Raw genomic sequence first — 20,219 nt, forward strand, 5'->3', positions numbered from 1 at the left:
CAATGTTTTTTTTGAGCGCTTATCTATTTTAAAACCAATTCGAAAGTGTTCACGGATCCAAATACCTTATATATCAAGTTTCAGATCTAAAGACTAAGATTTAAGAGAGGAGTTTGAAAGAGAATTTACGCGCACACAGAGGCAAGGTTACTTATCTATCTATCTATCTATCTATCTATCTATCTATCTATCTATCTCTCTTCCCCCCCTCTCTCTCTCTCTCTCTCTCTCTCTATATATATATATATATATATATATATATATAGATAGATAGAATTTTAGTTATTCAATAAATTTAAAATTTATGTGAAATCTTTTATATCCTTTTCATTAACTTTCCTTACTCTATGACATTTAAATACTTAAAAAACTTTTAATTGTGATTTTCCATGTCTCACTGACTTCAGCAAATAAGGTGTAAACCATTATAACTATCTGCTAATATTTTCTCCTCCGAAGAGTTGGTAGACATCGAAATCCTATAGGATAAGGAGTTAAAATATTTCTAATGTATTCTTTGTCTTACATAGAATAATAAAAATATTTTGATTTGAAACTCAAACATTTCACGGCACCAATTTTTAAATTCATTGAATGACTAAAATTTGAGTTATTTGCTCTATTTTGTATATAGAGCCATTTTCATTTAGGTGGGATAGAATATTATAGAATATTACTGTCATTAATATTTTGTAAGACTTATAATCACAGGTTTCCATCCCAGTTGATAATTTTATTCTGAAGTATATATATATATATATATATATATATATATATATATATATATATATATATATATATATATATAGTGGAAATGGTAATTAATAAAAACTGAAGAAAGTGCTCAATACTGTTGTAGAGCAAATATACGTTTTATTTTTTATTACCATATCTTTCTGTTAAGTTACATTATTGTTTCAGCTACCCGGCCGTTTTTTTTTGGCCGTCTGTAACTTCTTCCCATAATAACGAACATTTCTGTAAAAGTCTGAGGAAGCTACAGACGGCCAAAAAACGGCCGGGTAGCTGAAACAATAACGTAACTTAACAGAAAGATACGGTAATAAAAAATAAAACGTATATATATGTGTATATATATATACATATATATATATATATATATATATATATATAGATAGATAGATAGATAGAAAGATAGATAGATAACAAACAAATGACAAAAATCTATATTCCAAATTCCATGATGCTGACCATCTTACAATTTATTCTTTTAACTAGCGGGGGTACCCGGCGTTGCCCGAGTGTTTGTTTCCGGGACGGGGGGGGGGGAGTTTTAAAAAATGTTATGGTAGGTAAGTAGGAAGGATCAAACCCGGAGTCATGAGTAAAAGTAGGAAAATAAAGTGTGAAAAAAAAAAACATCTGCAACGTTAACAGTTCGGCCACCAAGAAAAGTCCATTCCAGTTGTTTAGGAAAAAAAACAAAAAAAAAACGACTACGGTAGGTCGGCGCGAACGTGAAAATATAATGTGAATTGCCCAGCACGCTAACCACTACGCCACAGAGCACTGCAGCTTAGTTTAGTGATTTTAAATAACTTCACATGAAAGAACTACGAAGCCAAACCGGTGTTCTCTTCTCAACTGTTCCTTGGGAACGATCCCCAAACGGTGTTAAGTGGTGGCAGGGGGAGGAGAAATTTATTAGAGAGAAAATATTTTACCACTTCCATTGATCTTAACCGATTTTGGCCGTGACTTCTCAGCAGAAAAAGTATAGAAATCTAAGATTATCGAGGAATTTGAGAAATAATAAGCCTATAACACACCTCAGATATTGTTCTGCCGTTTGTGCATATTATATTTGCATGAAATATCTTGATTTTTAATCCTATTAAGGTCAAAATCCGACGGGAAAAATGAGTTCATTTTATTTATATAGATAGAAGATAGAAGAAGAAGATAGAAGAAGAAAGAAAGAATAGAAGAGAAGAGAAGATAGATAGAAGAAGAAGAAAAAGAAGATAGAAGAAGAAGATAGAAGATAGAAGAAGAAGAAGAAGAAGAAGATAGAATAGAAGAAGAAGAAGAAGAAGATAGAATAGAAGAAGAAGAAGAAGAAGAAGAAGAAGAATAGAGAAGAAGAGATTACGTTGACATTCACAATTCTTAAAATGAAAATACAATCAAAATAATCGTTTTAAACAATTTGGGACACTAAAAGCGTATATCGGTTTTTATATTAGAATTCTTTTAAAAAGTCATATACAGAAGTGTAAAAAAAAAATTAAATACGGAAAAGAACGATTCGTAAAATTCCGATGCAAACGCTTTTGTTTTTATTTGTATATTTTGAACGTGAAAAAAAACTTAAGACGCCTTTAATCGTGCAATCCGACATTTTCCCTCGTGGGGATTCAACTAAATATGGCCCCCGATTTGAGAAGAAATGGCAGAACATGATATGTGATTTTGTTTGTTTGAATCGACAGTTTTTTCCTCTTTTCTTTTGTGGTAGTAGAGGGGGAGGGGGACGTAGTTGTCAGTGAGGATAACCGACGTAATCTTGTAATTGTCTGTATTTTTGAGATGAGATGTTTTCATTGATTGAGATTGTCGGACTGACTTCCTTATCTTGGTTGTTATAGTCACAACGTTTCGGCCGTTTTGCCCTCCGGCCTTCATCAGGTGTTTTGTATCGAACTAGAGAACCGTTTGTTAAGAGTCTCGAACCCAACCCTTTATTATTATTACGGGGGTACTGTGTTCGGACTCCAGCTAGGCTCTGGGACATAGTTGCTGATTCTCTGTTTTGAATGTTACTTTTCACTGCCTTCGTTCAGGATTGAACTCAGCACCTTTGGGTAACTGTAAACTTTGATACAACGTCTAGGACCACTCGGCCATATGATGAGGAAGTCAGTCCGACAATCTCAATAAACTTCCAGGCCCTTTCAAGATGCGCCATTCAGCCTTCTCCCACCCACGCTCTATGCCCTCCTCTCCCTCCCCGTTTATAAGCTCGCGCAAGATTTAAGCTTACCTTAAGAGGATATCAAACGAGCGATACAATTTCTATCAGGCAGGAAGAGAGAGAGAGAGAGAGAGAGAGAGAGAGAGAGAGAGAGAGAGAGAGAGAGAGAGAGAGAGAGAGAGAAGACACAGGATTCAAGATAGGTCACCAATAATTGCCACAATGATAAAAATCAAAATATTCTGACGATGATGAATTCATTCTTAACGCGAGTTTGACGACAAAACACGACAGACCAACGAAAATGCTACGTTACACATGATAGACCAACGGAAATGCTATTTCAAACTTAAGCGTCACAAACACAATGAAAATGCTATTTTTGAACTTATACGTGACAAAAAAAAATCATATTTTAAATTTAAATGCTCGTCAAATGTTTTAAATCTGTTCGTGAGAGACGAAGGAAAATTCTATTTTATACCTAAGCGTGAAAGATACAGCGTAGAACAATAAAATACTTTTTTTTATCTATTCTATTTTTGTGATACATGAAGACAATGAATTATGAAAAAAATATATATTCTCAGTTTTATTTATTTATTAATATTCGTTTTCTTTATGAAGTCTAGAAAAATAAAACGTATTACAATAGAAAAATGTAAGCATGAAAAGTGATATGATTAAGCTTAAACATAAAAAGTAAATATGTAAGGAGGTGAGCGACGCTTTTTATGACTGGTTTCTATAGCAACCATGTTGCTTCAGCGACTACTGTTGCTACTAATTCACTGCTGTCGCTAAAAGAGAAGTGACAAGTAGAAACAGAGAGAACGAAAGCATGAAAGGGAGATAATTTGGAGGATTTTATTGAAAGCAAACGAGTGTCATACATTGTTATTACATATGTGTTTATGGGGGCAAAAAATAAGGCTGAAATTAAACAAAGAACAAGTGAATATATTGTAAGCCTGGAAAAAATCCTCGATTTCAATAGAAAAAATGCGAGCATGAAAAGTAATATGATTAAGCTTAAACATGGAAAATAAAGGACTAGTTGTTTAAACTGAAAAAGAAAGTGACAACATATTCTAGTAAAAAATATAATAAATTTATAACTTAAAATTTTGCAGCATTAAGAATTGATTCTATAATGTTATTGATTGAATTAAAAACATCTTAACGCTGCCACCATAAGGACTGGTCTATGATCGCGTGAGCGAAGTCAGGTCGTTTTTTTTTTCTTAAATATTTAAACTAGTTATAGAAAGAGCGGTTTTTTTGCGCATGCGTGTTTGGCTAAATTGTCATGAAGGAACGGTTTTTTGCTACCCCTCTCCGTAGAAAAATGCCCAGTTGAGTGTGAAGGAATTAATGTTTTCAGCCAATCTTTCGATATTTGTCGTCAGAAGAGTCGGTCTTCAAAACGATACCGATTTCGTGAAAATCCCTCGCCTCTGTGGAAAGTTTTAGGCAGGCATACAAACATACATACAAACATACATACATTTAAACAAATTTTTGCTCTTTATATTACGGGCTCTGCTTATATTATGTGTTGTTTTTTATCGCTTCTAAGGTGTTTTTTTCATTGTTGATTTTTAGCGAATGTTGTCATATGATGCCATAGCTAAAAGAGACAGTTCAAAACGGAAGGGAGGGATAAAAATTAAAGTAAATATTCCTGGATATATTATCTAATATATATATATATATATATATATATATATATATGTTTGCAGGTTGAACCAAATAACGTATAAGGCAATACAAATGAAGACTCAACAAACAAAGGTAGATCAATAAGAAGTGTATTAGGAAAAGTATATTTACAGTATATTTACATAATGGTTGTCAGGTAAGAGAGTCTTGGCTGGAGAACATATCTGCCCTCGGCTCAGCCTTCGGTGGCTTCTGGTTAACACACACTCAGACCAACCGAGTCTTGTTAATTATGTGTAATATTATCCACATATGTAAATGAGTGGGTGCCACCACACCAATATATATATATATATATATATATATATATATATATATATATATATATATATATATATATATATAGTTCAAACACAGTAGTGTTTGAGTATCTGGTTAAGTGTCAGTTTTAGTCATTTAGAACTGCTTTAAAGCTTCACTGCTCACTCAATTTTCGACCGAGTTTCAAACAATTATTACAGTATATAGATCACATTTTCAGCTATATTGTGAAAAGAATATTTCAATTGTCGTTCAGTAAAACAAAAGTTATGATGAATTTTCTGGTATTCAAAATCGTAAAAATATGTAAGGAGGTGAGCATACATATACACGCACGCTCTCATCCCCACGAACACACAGACACACATACACACACACAAACACACACAAGGAAACACATATGCGCGCGCACTTACACACCCACTCCCAAACACGAACATACACATAAGGACGCACTTATTCTTCTGTATGTATCCCTATGCCTTCAGCCACACCAGAAATGAACTTCCCAGACCCTTCCCCACAAGGTCCTTAAACTTCAAAACTAAAACTTTACCGACACACCAAGCACCCCCTCCCACCTTTCCCCCTTGTTCCCTTCCTCTTTTTTCCGCTCTTCTCGCGTCCCTCCCCTGACATCATTCACTCTTTCATACCATCATAAGGAACATTTCTGTAAAAATCTGAAGAAGCTACAGACGGCCAAAAAAAAAAAACGGCCGAGTAGCTGAAACAATACTGTAACTTAACAGAAATATACGGTAATAAAAAATGAAACGCATATTTGCTCTACAACAGTACTGAGCACTTTCTTCAGTTTTAATTAATTACCATTTCTACTAAATATACTCTTATATATATATATATATATATATATATATATATATAACAATAGATGTATGCATGTGTGTGTATCTGCGCGTCTGTGTGAAAGTATTTAACCGATAAACTCTTAAACTACTGGTCACATAACACTGAAATTAACAGGAAATACTAATCATACACCAACGTTGGTTTATAACAAACAAAATCTTTGTTTGGATGGATGAATAACGCTTAAAAAAATATGTCGACAAGTTGAAATGCGAAATGTTTATTTCAACTTGTCGAGGCATTTCTATTACTTTTGCGCATGCGCAAATTTCATTCATAGCTTGAAGTGGTTTAATTTTGAATTTCTTATCAATCTATAGAAAGCTAAACATTTGGTTTCCATTCCGATGGATGGCACCCAGGTCATTATTTTTTTAATCTTTTGAAATCGGTACTATATATTAGGTACAATATAATATTCAATAGAGAATTGGCTCTGTAATAATAAATACAAAATCTGCATGAATTAAAATATATTTAAGAGTATATTACGACGCCCGCTCCCGCAAGTTGAAGAATACGTCCGACCAATCCTTAAACGTCTTTAAATGTCCGGCTTGTGAGAACATAAAGACAACGTATTTATAGCTTTTGAATTTCAGGATATTTAATCATGGACACCTCGATGCTGAATAGGGTTGCATTATGATCATTGACAAAGTCGCACCCACAGAAGAATGCACAAGTAAAGAGCATTAAAAGTTCGACAAAAACATCCGCAGTCTCAAATATTTGATCTTACGAAAAAAAAAAATAATAAAAATAAAATAAAAAATCGAACATTACTTTTAACAAACGTCGTTAACAAACAATAACTAAAAACTCATCTGGATTTATTTTGAACTAGCGGGGGCACCCGGCCTTGTCCGGTCGTAAAAAACGCGTAAATACATTTTAATTAATGCAGATTTCGTGTTTATTGTCACAGAGCCAATTCTCTATTGATATTATATATATAATCATACAAATTTTGAATCCCCAAACAGTGTTTCATGGTAAACAACTGATGATCCCTTTAAGAACATTGGTATTATTATTTGTTCATGTAAACTATTCAGCGATACGGGAGATTAAATGACTTACTGATATATATATATATATATATATATATATATATATATATATATATATATAGAGAGAGAGAGAGAGAGAGAGAGAGAGAGAATAGAGAGAGAGAGAGAGAGAGAATAAATGACAAAAGGTTATATTCCAAAATTCATGATGTTGAGCATCTTATAATTTATTCCTTTAATTCAGTTGACATATACAATTCTTGAAAGTATCTGTTTCGTAGCGCAAAATCAATCACTTGATTATTATACCAAGCAGTGAATCTATTATGCCCTTAACTCATTAGGAAAAATAGCAACAATCAATCCGTCAAAAGGAATTGGAGTGTGATTTGACATTATTAAAACCCGAAAATTAGAAGAGAAGCTACAAATACCTTTTTATTTTTCCATTACGCCATGTTGAATTTTTATGCTCAACCCAAGATAGGGAGCATTATATATATATATATATATATACATACATATGTATGTATGTATATATATATATATATATATATATATATATATATATATATATATATATATATAGTAAGTTATAAAATATATATGGCGATTAAGCTACACTGAATGTTCCGCGTTTCATCCAGTCTAGGACTCTTCAGGCTTATGCGCGAATTTTGTGGTTGTCTGTCGTTTTTATATATGCATCTTCTATTGAGATTTTAGTTAGTCAATCAGCTTTCTAGTATCCCTTTAAGAACATTGGTATTATATATATATATATATATATATATATATATATATATATATATATATATATATATATAATGCTCCCTGTGTAAACAAATCGAGCAGAGGATGTTAAAAGATCGATAAATTCATTACCCTCACAGCAGCAGCTGTATAGCATAATGGTAAGAAGTCTTGACTGTCATTTGGTCGGTCGGGTTTCGATCCTGGTTTGAGGCAGTTGCCTGTCTAGTCGCACTGATGAGCTGCGAAACAGTATGTATGTGGATGAATATATATATATATATATATATATATATATATATATATATATATATATATATATATATATTTCTGTGGAAATCTACTTTATTTCTTTATAATATATACCAATCCGTATTTAAGAAGCTCAATGTAATTATAGAGCAATATATTGAAATTACAAAAGTCTATATTCCAAAGTTCATGATATCAACCGTCTTATAATTTATTCCTTTAATTCAGTTGACATTTACAATTCTTGACGGTATCTGTTTCGTAGCGCAAAATCAATCATTTACTTATTATATCAATTAGTGAATCTATTTTGCCCTTAACTCATCAGAAGAAATAGCAACGAGGAATTCATCAAAAAGAAAATAAAATGCGTTTTGACATGATTAAATTGGAAGAGAAGCTGTAAATACCTTATAATATGTTTCCATTACACCATTTTGAATTTTGCACAGGTAACTGATCTGGTTGCCCTCTATATTTTAAAAGAGTTAGGGGAAAAATAACCAAATATGAGAGTGGGTGGGTTGTATAGAGAAGATGCACATTTTTTTTTATTAATATTGGAAGTAGAAATTTAGGAAGGAGTTGTCAAAGTATATGTAATTTCTTTAAAGATATTAACTTAACAATAACCATAAATAATAATCAATAACTTCATCAAACTTTATACTACACGAGACTACCCGTGACCCGTTGGGTCAGTATGTTATATTAGCTATGGAATTCATGTATGAGCGTGACACTTATGACGTAAAGAAAATAGGTTTTGAAAGTATATTAAAATGAAAAATCACGGACGGATCACTCAAACATGAAAAAAAAAAACTCCCTATTCGTATAAAGTTGCCTATTTTTCCGAATAATCACTCAAAAATCGAAAATTAAACATAATTTTCCTACGAATCAAACGCCGACGAAAGTCATTTAGCAGCAAAAACGCACATGAACCTACCGATGAGAAATATAAGAATGAAAATCCTTCAACCAAGTTATAGAAACTTAAAATCTAAAAAAAAAAAAAATTAATAAAACCTGAAGCAAAAAAATAAAACCTAAATAAATAAAATAAAACTAATATTCAAACAGATTAGTAAATGTGTCAACAAATTCACCGTTCTCACACAACTATTTTGTATCTAAAAACGTAAACAAAAAATAAAAAAAGAAGGAAGGAAGGAAGGAAAAGGGACGGATAGAGATTAGTAGTAGTAGCAGTAGTAGTAGTTGTCTTGACTTTACTACAATTGTCCTTATGTTTGCTTAGTTGTAAGAAAATTGCGACAGTATAGTTGTAATAAAGAATAGTTGCAAAATACCCCCACTCTTTTAATGTCAAATAATAATTTCGATATAATAACGTTAATATTTCAGTGCGCAGGTTAAAATCTGCAAAAGAAGCGATTTGTGTTTATTTGTTTACGTTGTTATGGGTTAATGTTTATGCGCGCATGCGCAAACCGATGTCGTAAACCGGAAAGTGGGTTACATCACTCGTTACAAGGTCATTTGAGTCTTATAATTAAATAGATAAAATAATGTAAAAAACAATTATACCTAGTATATCAAAACGAATGTCCAGATTATCCCAAAACGAATTTAATATTGATTAACAAGAAATCACATTATAATGAAACATTAGTTAGATATAAAGGTGAAATGAAAATAAAATATTAAAGTATAGTATATATATAGTATATATATGTATATATACATATATATACATACACATATATATATAGACACACAGACATGTAAACATACATATATATATTTATATATAGTATAGTATAGTATATATAGTATATATATATGTATATATATATTTATATGTGTATATATATACACACATATATATACATATATATACATATATATACCTATATATATACATATATATAAGGAAGGTAAGTCTAATAAGATAAATAAATCAATAGAAGGCAGACCGGAAACAAAACAAACAGTACATATTTACTAAAATGCATTAAATAAACATGTAAATGTAAAAAGCAGGAAATTCATACTGGATTAAAATGTAATATACAGAGATAGGAATAAGCTATAGTTAAATTAAAACATACATAACTATATAAACAAATAAATGCGGACCTGAAAGAAAAAAAATTTGCCCCGAGGCAGAAAACAAGATGGCTGACGAGAGCTGAACATCATTTACGTGTTACCATTAACGGTTTCCCTTTGTGTTGGGCTTGAAACCGGCGGTACCAATGTTGTTCTGAACTTCTGTATAATTAATAAACACACACACACACACACACACACACACACACACACACATATATATATATATATATATATATATATATATATATATATATATTTAGAATATTTTTAATAACAAGAAAGAATATTACAACGAAGCCCTAGCCAGATCTGGATATAAAGACGAAATAAATCATCAGAGGAAGGTAAAATATAAAAGCCGAAACCATCACATTGTATTTCATACAATATATAGTATACAAAATATTAATTGTAGTAAGAACCATTTTATAGATAATATCAAAACGTCCCATAATAATAACGGTAATATCACTAAAAAGAAAAATAGACGTAGAAATTGCGTTTGGTTTAATCCGCCTTACAGTGCACACATAAAAATAATTTACCGAAAGGATTTTTTCAAATTCTTGACAACATTTTTCCTACTGGAACTAATCTAAGTAAAAATATAAACCGTAAATCATCTTTTTCGACAACGATTAACTTAGTGAAAACTATTATAAGTTCTTACACACACACACACAGACGCATGGACACACACGCACTCACGTGCGTGCACATGCACACACACACACACACACACACACACACACACACACATATATATATATATATATATATATATATATATATATATATGGAACAATCACGTTAATACACCGGTTCTCACTAGATAACCGAAGTTAAGCAACGTTGAGCCTGGCCAGTTACGAGATGGGTGACCATTTGAAAAAGTTAGGTGTTGTATGTACCGTGCCGAATCGTAGAAATTTCGAAGTTGGTATCTGGAGGCGCACAAGTTGACTGGGAGAGATGCGCCCCAAGTCTTCGTTAAGGAAATTCTGATGTAAAAACCCGCGGTCTACTGCATACTCTGTCCTGTGGCAGTTATCTGCACCGACTCAGGTTAACAGTAATATCAAAGAGTGGTTGGTTCTACACAAAGCCTTTACCACTATAAATAAATCATCTGTGTGGATTTTCGAGCAAACTTAATTGTTGTGGCGGAACCTCATACGTCAAAATCGACGGGAGAGTCCATATATAAATATTTGTATATTTTGGCAGCAAGTCATTATTCTTTTCCATTCGTCGAGCGGTCTTTTTCTTATTTCAGCTGACCTTATTGTATTAAATGGCGCCCCAAAATTGTTGTTCAGCCATATTTTGCTCAAGCGCTTTCTATCGGTGCATCCGTTTATCCTCAGAAGCGATTGTTGTTTTTATATTTTTCTTTTTCTTTGGTGCTTGGTGCATTTATAGTTTTTTTTAATTTATTGGTTATAAAAGTGGACGCAGGATGGTTATTAGGGGCGAACTATTTTTATTTTTTATTTCAATTTTCTTATTTTATAGTTTATTTATATAGTTTCTTGTTAATTATCAAATACAGTTAGTATATTTGTCCCGGTGTTAAATGAGATCCGGTTTCAAAAGGGCTGTAGTTTTTTGATAAGTATGGTTTCTAGCAATTGTTGTGATCGTGTGCAATTGTTAAGGTATCGAATTTTAGTATTGTTTGTTAAGATATTTCTAATGGCGGACGACTGTAGGTTTTTATCATAGGTGTTGTTTTATGGCGTTATTGTCAGCTAAATGATAGCGTAGTCATAATAGTATTAACTAACAGTATTTAATAACTAACAAAACAAAAAACAAAAAACAACTATAAATACAGAAAGAGAAAAAGTAGGTAACACTTAATCGGGCCCGGGCGAGAGTTACGAAAGTACGGATAACCTGCACAAGTAGGGCTATGCACAAGACATTCGGTGTGTAGACTATCGTACACTGTACCCTTGAGATGAAAAAAAACAGTAAAAAGAAAGCACTATATATCCCTACATATATAAAATGAAGTCATTTTCCCCCTCTGTTTTTGACCTTAATAGCATTAAAAATCATTATATTTCATGCAAATGTAATATGCACAAGCTGCAGCACAATATCTGAGGCATATTACCTCTCCACTTCCTCGATTATCGTAGATTCCTATATTTTTTCTGCTGAGAGTTAACTTCCAAAATCGGCTAAATCAATGGAAGTAGTGAATTCTTTTCTCTCTAATAAATTCCTCCTTTCTCCACCACCAATTACACTGTTGCGGGATTGTTCACAAGGGACAGTTACGAAGAAACACTGGTTTGAGTTTTCTTGACTTCGTAGTTGCTTAAAAACTCTGGAATGGAATTTTAACATTACTTTTCGTTCTATGCTTTCTACTGGGTGAAACTTAATTTATGTCATTTTTTCCCGCTTTTCGCTGTTTTTTGTTTTTGTTTTTCCGAACACGTTCATCATTTTTTCCCTGAGTTTTGCCTTTTGTTTTTCCGATTTCTTTTTTAAATAAGTTTTACGTTTGTTCGCTGTTTTTTTTTTTTGGTTTTGGTTTCGCTGATTTTTTTAAAGAAGTTTAACATCGTTATTACTTCGCTTATTCTTTACTTTACCCCCCACCTCCCATGAACAAAGCTTTTTTCTTAGAATTGCACGTCTGTGGGATTGTCTTCCGTTTTCCTGCTTTCCAGATGACTACAATATGGTTGTCTTCAAGTCTAACGTAAACAAGTTTTTGGATGAGCCGTTCCACATAAGTTAACAAATTTACCGAATCTCCATTACTAACAAGTACTATATTGTCCAATTGACGACACTCTTAACCCTTATCATCGAATGGTCTTTGGACCTTGATAAGTGGTTATACCTATGCAAAAGGAAACAACAAAATTTGCACTAACTTTAATACTAATAATAAAAACCCAACACTGCGGCCTCTTATCTTTAGAATGAGACTTCCCATTGGTTATGATATAAGGAATTATAGAATGAAACCAGACACAGAATAACCTGTACATGAGGGGATGGGGGCGCTCGATGTCTGTGGCACTCGTGTGCACCTGAGGGATGCCCCGGATACTGCTCGACGATGGATCTCGAAATAGAGTAAAACGCAATGCTGGTGGTGGTGGTTATGATGATGACGACGATGACGACAACGACGACGACGACAACGATGATGATGATAATGATGATGATGATGAATAAAAAAGGAACCTGTTTCCTACTCGCCCACAGAAATTTAAATGTAATGTGAACAGACATCTCGCCGCTGAACTTCACGCACTTCCCTATTAGAAATGTTTGCAAATTATAGCCCCTTTATATTCCAAGTGGCAATACTCTTTATTAGGGAAGAAAAAAAAAGCTAAAAACACAAGAAGAGTTCATGTAATGATGCAATAGGTAATAATTGCACTAATTTTAATAAAAATTGCACTAATTTTAATTAAAAATTGCACTAACTTTAATTAAAAATTGCACTAACTTTAATTAAAAATTGCACTAACTTTAATTAAAAATTGCACTAATTTTAATTAAAAATTGCACTAACTTTAATTAAAAATTGCACTAACTTTAATTAAAAATTGCACTAACTTTAATTAATAATTGCACTAATTTTAATAAAAATTGCACTAACTTTAATTAAAAATTGCACTAACTTTAATTAAAAATTGCACTAACTTTAATTAAAAATTGCACTAATTTTAATAAAAATTGCACTAACTTTAATTAAAAATTGCACTAACTTTAATTAAAAATTGCACTAACTTTAATTAAAAATTGCACTAACTTTAATTAAAAATTGCACTAATTTTAATAAAAATTGCACTAACTTTAATTAAAAATTGCACTAATTTTAATAAAAATTGCACTAACTTTAATTAAAAATTGCACTAATTTTAATAAAAATTGCACTAACTTTAATTAAAAATTGCACTAATTTTAATAAAATTTGCACTAACTTTAATTAAAAATTGCACTAACTTTAATTAAAAATTGCACTAATTTTAATAAAAATTGCACTAACTTTAATTAAAAATTGCACTAACTTTAATTACAAATTGCACTAACTTTAATTAAAAATTGCACTAATTTTAATAAAAATTGCACTAACTTTAATTAAAAATTGCACTAATTTTAATAAAAATTGCACTAACTTTAATTAAAAATTGCACTAATTTTAATAAAATTTGAACTAACTTTAATTAAAAATTGCACTAACTTTAATAAAAATTGCACTAACTTTAATTAAAAATTGCACTAACTTTAATTAAAAATTGCACTAACTTTAATTAAAAATTGCACTAACTTTAATTAAAAATTGCACTTATTTTTATTAAAAATTGCACTAACTTTAATTAAAAATTGCACTAACTTTAATTAAAAATTGCACTAACTGTAATTAAAAATTGCACTAATTTTAATTAAAAATTGCACTAACTTTAATTAAAAATTGCACTTATTTTTATTAAAAATTGTACTAACTTTAATAAAAAATTGCACTAACTTTAATAAAAAAAATTGTACTAACTTTAATAAAAAATTGCACTAACTTTACTAAAAAAAACATACAGCCATTTATTTCTGTGGAACTTTAATCGGGATACTTTTTCGGCACTTACAGAAGATGCCCCCACCCACCCAGCAGCCTCTGAAATCCCCCAGAAAGAGTGGTACTGATATACAGACTATCGCATCATCCCCACAGACTGTCCTCTAATCAAGCCATGCTTTGATGTGGACCTGAAGGATGCCTAGGACAACGGTGAATCTCGAGAGGGAATGAACGCGATGATGATTATGATGATGATGATGATAATGATTAAAAAAAGGGTGAATGTGCGCTGAGGAACAACCCGATAACTTACCTTTTTAAGAAGTTGATTACTCGAAGGTCGAAAATAAGAAAATGCCCTTCGGAATAAACACCTCCCAACCTCCCCATGTTAAGAACGGCTTTCGGACTAAATACCCGTGCACTTTCAAAAACAAAAGGAACATAGACGACCCGTGAATCTTTTTGCTAATCTTTATTGTTTTGCTTGTTTGTTTATTTGTTTGTTTTATTGTTTGTTTGTTTGTTTGTCGCTGTTCACCTTCCTTGTAAAAAAGTGCCCAGTTGAGGGTGGAGGAATTAATGTTTTTAGCCAATTTTTCGATATTTGTCGTCCGAAGGGTCGAGCTTGAAAATGATACCGATCTCTTGAAAATCCGTCGCCTCTGTCGAAACTTTTAGGCAGGCATACAAACAAACATGCATACATACATGGTGATTGTCACTTCTTGACAGAAGAAGACCATCTTCCCCTTAGTTTTTTGTTGATTACTCAATCATTTTCATGTATTTTTGAAAATATTTTTTAAATACATACATACATACATTTAAACAGACATTTATATAATAGAAGCCACTGTGTGTGTGACGTCACGAAAGGGATGATATCAGAGGTGGAAAAATGTCGGGGAGACTATTTAGAACGTTATAGAAGAATCCTCGAATGACGTCATATGTCAACATTTTAATTATCTTGGCTTTCGTGCGATATGATACGCAGTTTGAAGTGAGAATGAGCATGTTTTTGTTGACAAACCTGAAAGAGTAGATTACGTCAAATCTAATCTAAGAACAAAACCTTGAGAACGAACAAATGGAGGAATACTCAGACAGTCACGGGCGTGTTGCTTCTATCTTCCTCTACTATTATATAAACTAGCCTGGGTATATCCCGGCATTGCCCGGATGTGTTTTGAGCAAAAAAAAAAAAAATGCAGTAGTAGGCAGGCAGGCTCGAGCCCGTCACGCAAAAGTGAGAAAAGAAAGTGAAAAAAAAAAAAATTGACGTCTTATCTCTTACTCCATGACGCGACCGAAATTTCGGAACGTTAAAATTAGGCAAAACCAATCGAACCGATATGATGACTTGCAAAAATGTCAGCGAAAAAACACTTCTCACTGTAGAAAAGTGTCCAATTTAGAGTGAAGGAATTAATGTTTTTAGCCAATTTTCGGTATTTGTCGTCCGAAGGGTCGAGCTTCAAAACGATACCGATTTCATGAAAATCCGTCACCTCTGTCGAACTTTTTAGGCATACATACATACATACATACATACATACATACATTTAAACAGACAGGTGAGATTTACATAATAGAAGTCACTGTGTGTGTGTGTGCGCGCGTGTGTGTGTGTGTGTGTGTTTGTGTGTGTGCGTGTGTGTGTGCGTGTGTGTGTGGGGGGGAGTTCCTTCCTCATAGGTTCCGAAACGACTGAGCCTATCTCTAGCAAATTTTACTCAAAAATAATTAACGTGTCTGGCAGTGTTCTTAGACATGTTTTGTACGGAAATTCGTCCAATAAGTATCGAAAATCGAAAAAATCTGATCTTGAAAAATAGTTTTTATCTTATAGATAAATAAGAATAATTTTTTACAGCAGAACATTTTAAGTTGCACCCGTCGGTGTTACGTAAAATATTCCCCTGTAAAAAATCTTCCATGTTATATGTAACAGAAAAAAATACTATGTTTAAGATCGTCAAGCCCAAATATCAGCTGACATGATATTGTAAACAAACACAGACGGAATTTGATGAATGACATTATCATTAATACTGTTTTTTTTTTTTTTTTTTTTTTTTTTTTTTTTTTTCAAATTAGTCCGCATGGACAAATTATTCCTCGTAATATATAATATTACGTTTACTTATTATCTGATATTCCATTGTGGGTCAGTACCTAAGAAAAAAGGGCATCCCCACTAGGCGACAAAGTCTATTTTGTACTCTGTCAAGGCAGGATAAGTTGCTTCTAGCAGAACCTGTCCAGATGTAGCAACAGTACCTCATCCTTGGACGTACTTGGCTCTTATACATTCATACGCTATATGAACCGGAACAAATACATTGAGGACATTGCAAAGACTGCTGCAAAAAAGATGGGTTCCCTCTATCGAACTAGAAGACCACTCACACCTGAGAGTATCCTGTACCTCTACAAGGCCACCATTCGCCCATGCATGGAGTATTGTTGCCACATCTGGGCTGGTGCATCTACCGCTAGTCTCTCCCTCTTGGATAGGACCCAAAGAAGAATCTCCAATCTAATAGGCCCCGCTCCGTCAACTAAGCTCCGACAGAAATCTATTTTGAACTCTGTCAAGGCAGGATAAGTTGCTTTTAGCAGACCCTGCCCAGATGTGGCAACAGTACCCCATCCTTGGACGTACTTGGCTCTTATAAAGGTAGAGAATTGCATCAGCAGTGAGAATGATTCCATAATTTTTTCAGCAGCCTTGGCAGCAGATTTGATGTACGTGTTCCATCTCAGATCAGGAGTAAAGCTCATACCCAGAAGCTTGTTAAAACATGGAGCCTCCCCAACGCAAGAGCCATTCATTTCAATTGATGCCGGACGGAGATCAGAGCGTTGATGATTGAAAGATAGAAGCTTGGTTTTAGATGCATTAAAATTAACCAGACACCTCTTTCCCCATTGCTCCACGTGATCAAGATCAGAGGAGAAAGAATCAGAGAGAACTTAGTCGCTTACGGCCTTTTTTCGTCTGAATATGCTATCCTCCCATGAATTACCTCCTGCTGTCCATAAAAGATGAAGTGTAGTATCAGAACAGATATTACACAGTTGGTGTCTCGTGACAATAACGGACATATGTCAGTTTGAGGTTTCGATCTCGGCAATCAGTCCGGCAGAAACCGCGGCATTTCAGTGACCCTTTATATGGCGGACTTGGGCATTTTCCAGGTCTTGCCTCCTTTCTTTTGGGTGGATTAGTTTATTGCTTACTGCCTGAGGCGTCCCGGCCAGAGAATGCCGACAGGAATTCCCAGGCAATGTTTAAATGGTTAGATCAATCCTTCTTTGGGGGGGCTGGTTTGGCTTTTTCCCCACATTCCGACCTTGTGTGACATCTTCCTCTTCCTATTCCAGTAGCTTCTTTCTCAGGACAGCAAGATCGTGGTACTCCCTCCTGCTCACTGTTTTCCTTCTACCAACAGCCTTGATCTGTTCAAGACTAAGGTCAATAATCATCTCCTGTTTTTGCAATAATCATCATTCGTCCTTGTTACTTTCTTACATCAAGTGGCTTCATGGTTTGTCTCGAGTGATTCCTGTAAAGAAACACTTTTTCGCAATCAACTAGTAATACCCCCCCTTTCCTTTTATACAACACAGACTGCTTGCTGGAACTACTATTGGAACTACTACGTGAATTCCATGAACAAAGCTTCTTTCTTAGAACTGCACGCGTGTGGAACACTGTTCCGTCTGCCTGCTTCCCACCTGACTACAACTTGGATGTCTTCAAGTCCAACGTTAACAAATTCCTAATGAACCGCCCCCTTAAGTAAACACTTCATCAAATCTCCACACTAACGTACTGTACTTGCAATAACACTAATCCCTGAGTGGCTTCCGGGCCTTGATAAGTGGTGACCTCCGTGTAAAAAAAAACTACTAGTAATGCCTTTTCCTTCTAATAGCGTAATACTGCTTGCTGGAACTATTAATACTACCCTTTTACTTCTAACAGCACAAGGTTGCTCGCTGGCTATATATATATAAAAAAGCCAATATGGCGCCTTTATCGGTGGAGGTCAATAATCAAGAAGCCATAACGATACAACAATGTTACCGCAGACCTTTTATTATAATGCACACAACTCCCTTGCGACATGTCGTAACATACTGACAAAAAGTTATTGGCATAGAACGATCAGCTCATATTGAATCCACGATTGGAAGAGGACAGTGTGCTTAAAATGGATAACAGAAAAAAATGACACGGGCGGCAAACGTGACAGAAATATATCCACACACACATCAAGTTTGACTGCAAACAGACATGCAGATTGCGGAGATTGAAGATCACGTCACTTAACATATAGCCGCAAAAATAAAAAACACACAACGACGGCGAAATTTTTCCTTTAAGCCAAAAACCGATGGATGCCTACAACTGCGTCCGCTCCATTCGCATATAAGGACACGCCCACAGGAAATCCCGGCAGTTGGTCTCAGAGCGGCGGCCGCGTCCAGGAGGTGGTTCACCTCTCCGCCAACCGACGGCTATCCCAATACAGAAAGTTTTCTTAACTACTACTACTACTACTACTACTACATGTAGTAAAACGGTCCTTTTCAGGGCCATCTTTCTCAACGAAGCTACTATACATTTTGCGAAATCGACTACTTATTTCTGAAGTTTCCATCACCTCCGTGCAGCTGGCCGCATCTTCGTGCAGCTTTTTAGCACCTTCCCACAGAGTCCAGCACCTTCTTGTAGTTTCCAGCACTCTTCCGTAGCGACGACAGTAAAGTTGCTCCAGTGTGAACACAAGCAGTACTCCAGCTTTAACCCAAGACTGTCGATTGGACGGTATTTTTATCGTCACAACAGTGCAATTGCGTTTTGCCCTCTCTTCTTTGTCATTGTTGCGTCACCTTTTAGTTGTAAGGTCGATTGTCACCAACGGTCGGCCCCGCAACAAAAGTAAATACTGCCAAAAAGTTTTAGGAACCCATTGGTGTAGATTCGTGAAGAAATACCAACGGCCCTATCAGGGTATTTTTTGGCAGACAGATCAGAATTCCCCTGTCGTGGGGGTGGGTGGAGTTTAGGGTTCTTATTGTAAACTAATCCTGTGTCTAATCTTTATGTCTAATTCTTTTATGATGCAAGTTCCGAAAACAGGTTGAAAATTTCATGTTCCTAAAATTACGTAAACTGATGAAGTAGTTTATTTTTTTGCTAGCAGGACCCGTTAACAGGCGTTGCCCGGCGGAAGTCTGCCCCAGCCTCACAAAAAAAAAAAGAAAACAACGGTTGTTGCTGGTGTCCATTGACGTCCCTGAACAATTGCAGACGGTCGTGGCCGAAATGAAATAATCTGGTTTTCACTGGCTATTAGTGCTGGTTTGGGGTCATAACATGCAGGTGCTGTTTGAATTAAAAAAAGAAAAAAATTAAGGAAATGCGTAAATCAGTATTAATTAATAAAAGAACAAAAATGATCCATTGAAATAATAATGAAAAGTAAAAACAGAAATTTTAGAGATTAGGGATTCCCATTGTGTATGAACGGTTTAGAGTGATCGAAATCAGTTTCCGTTTGTTATTCAAGTCTTCCTCTTTTTTCAACTCTTTCACCAATAGTAGTAAATTAACTTCCAGTTTTATGCCGTCTTTTTAACGTGTAAAACAAAACAATCCCCAATATCCCCATGTAAAGAACGGCTTTTGGAGTAGACAACCTTCTTTGGGGGGGATTCCCCTACATTTAACAGTTATAATCGTTATCAGCATACC

This window comes from Euprymna scolopes, chromosome 45, assembly GCF_053919585.1.
Source record: "Euprymna scolopes isolate OS-2025 chromosome 45, ASM5391958v1, whole genome shotgun sequence".
Taxonomy (NCBI): domain Eukaryota; kingdom Metazoa; phylum Mollusca; class Cephalopoda; order Sepiida; family Sepiolidae; genus Euprymna; species Euprymna scolopes.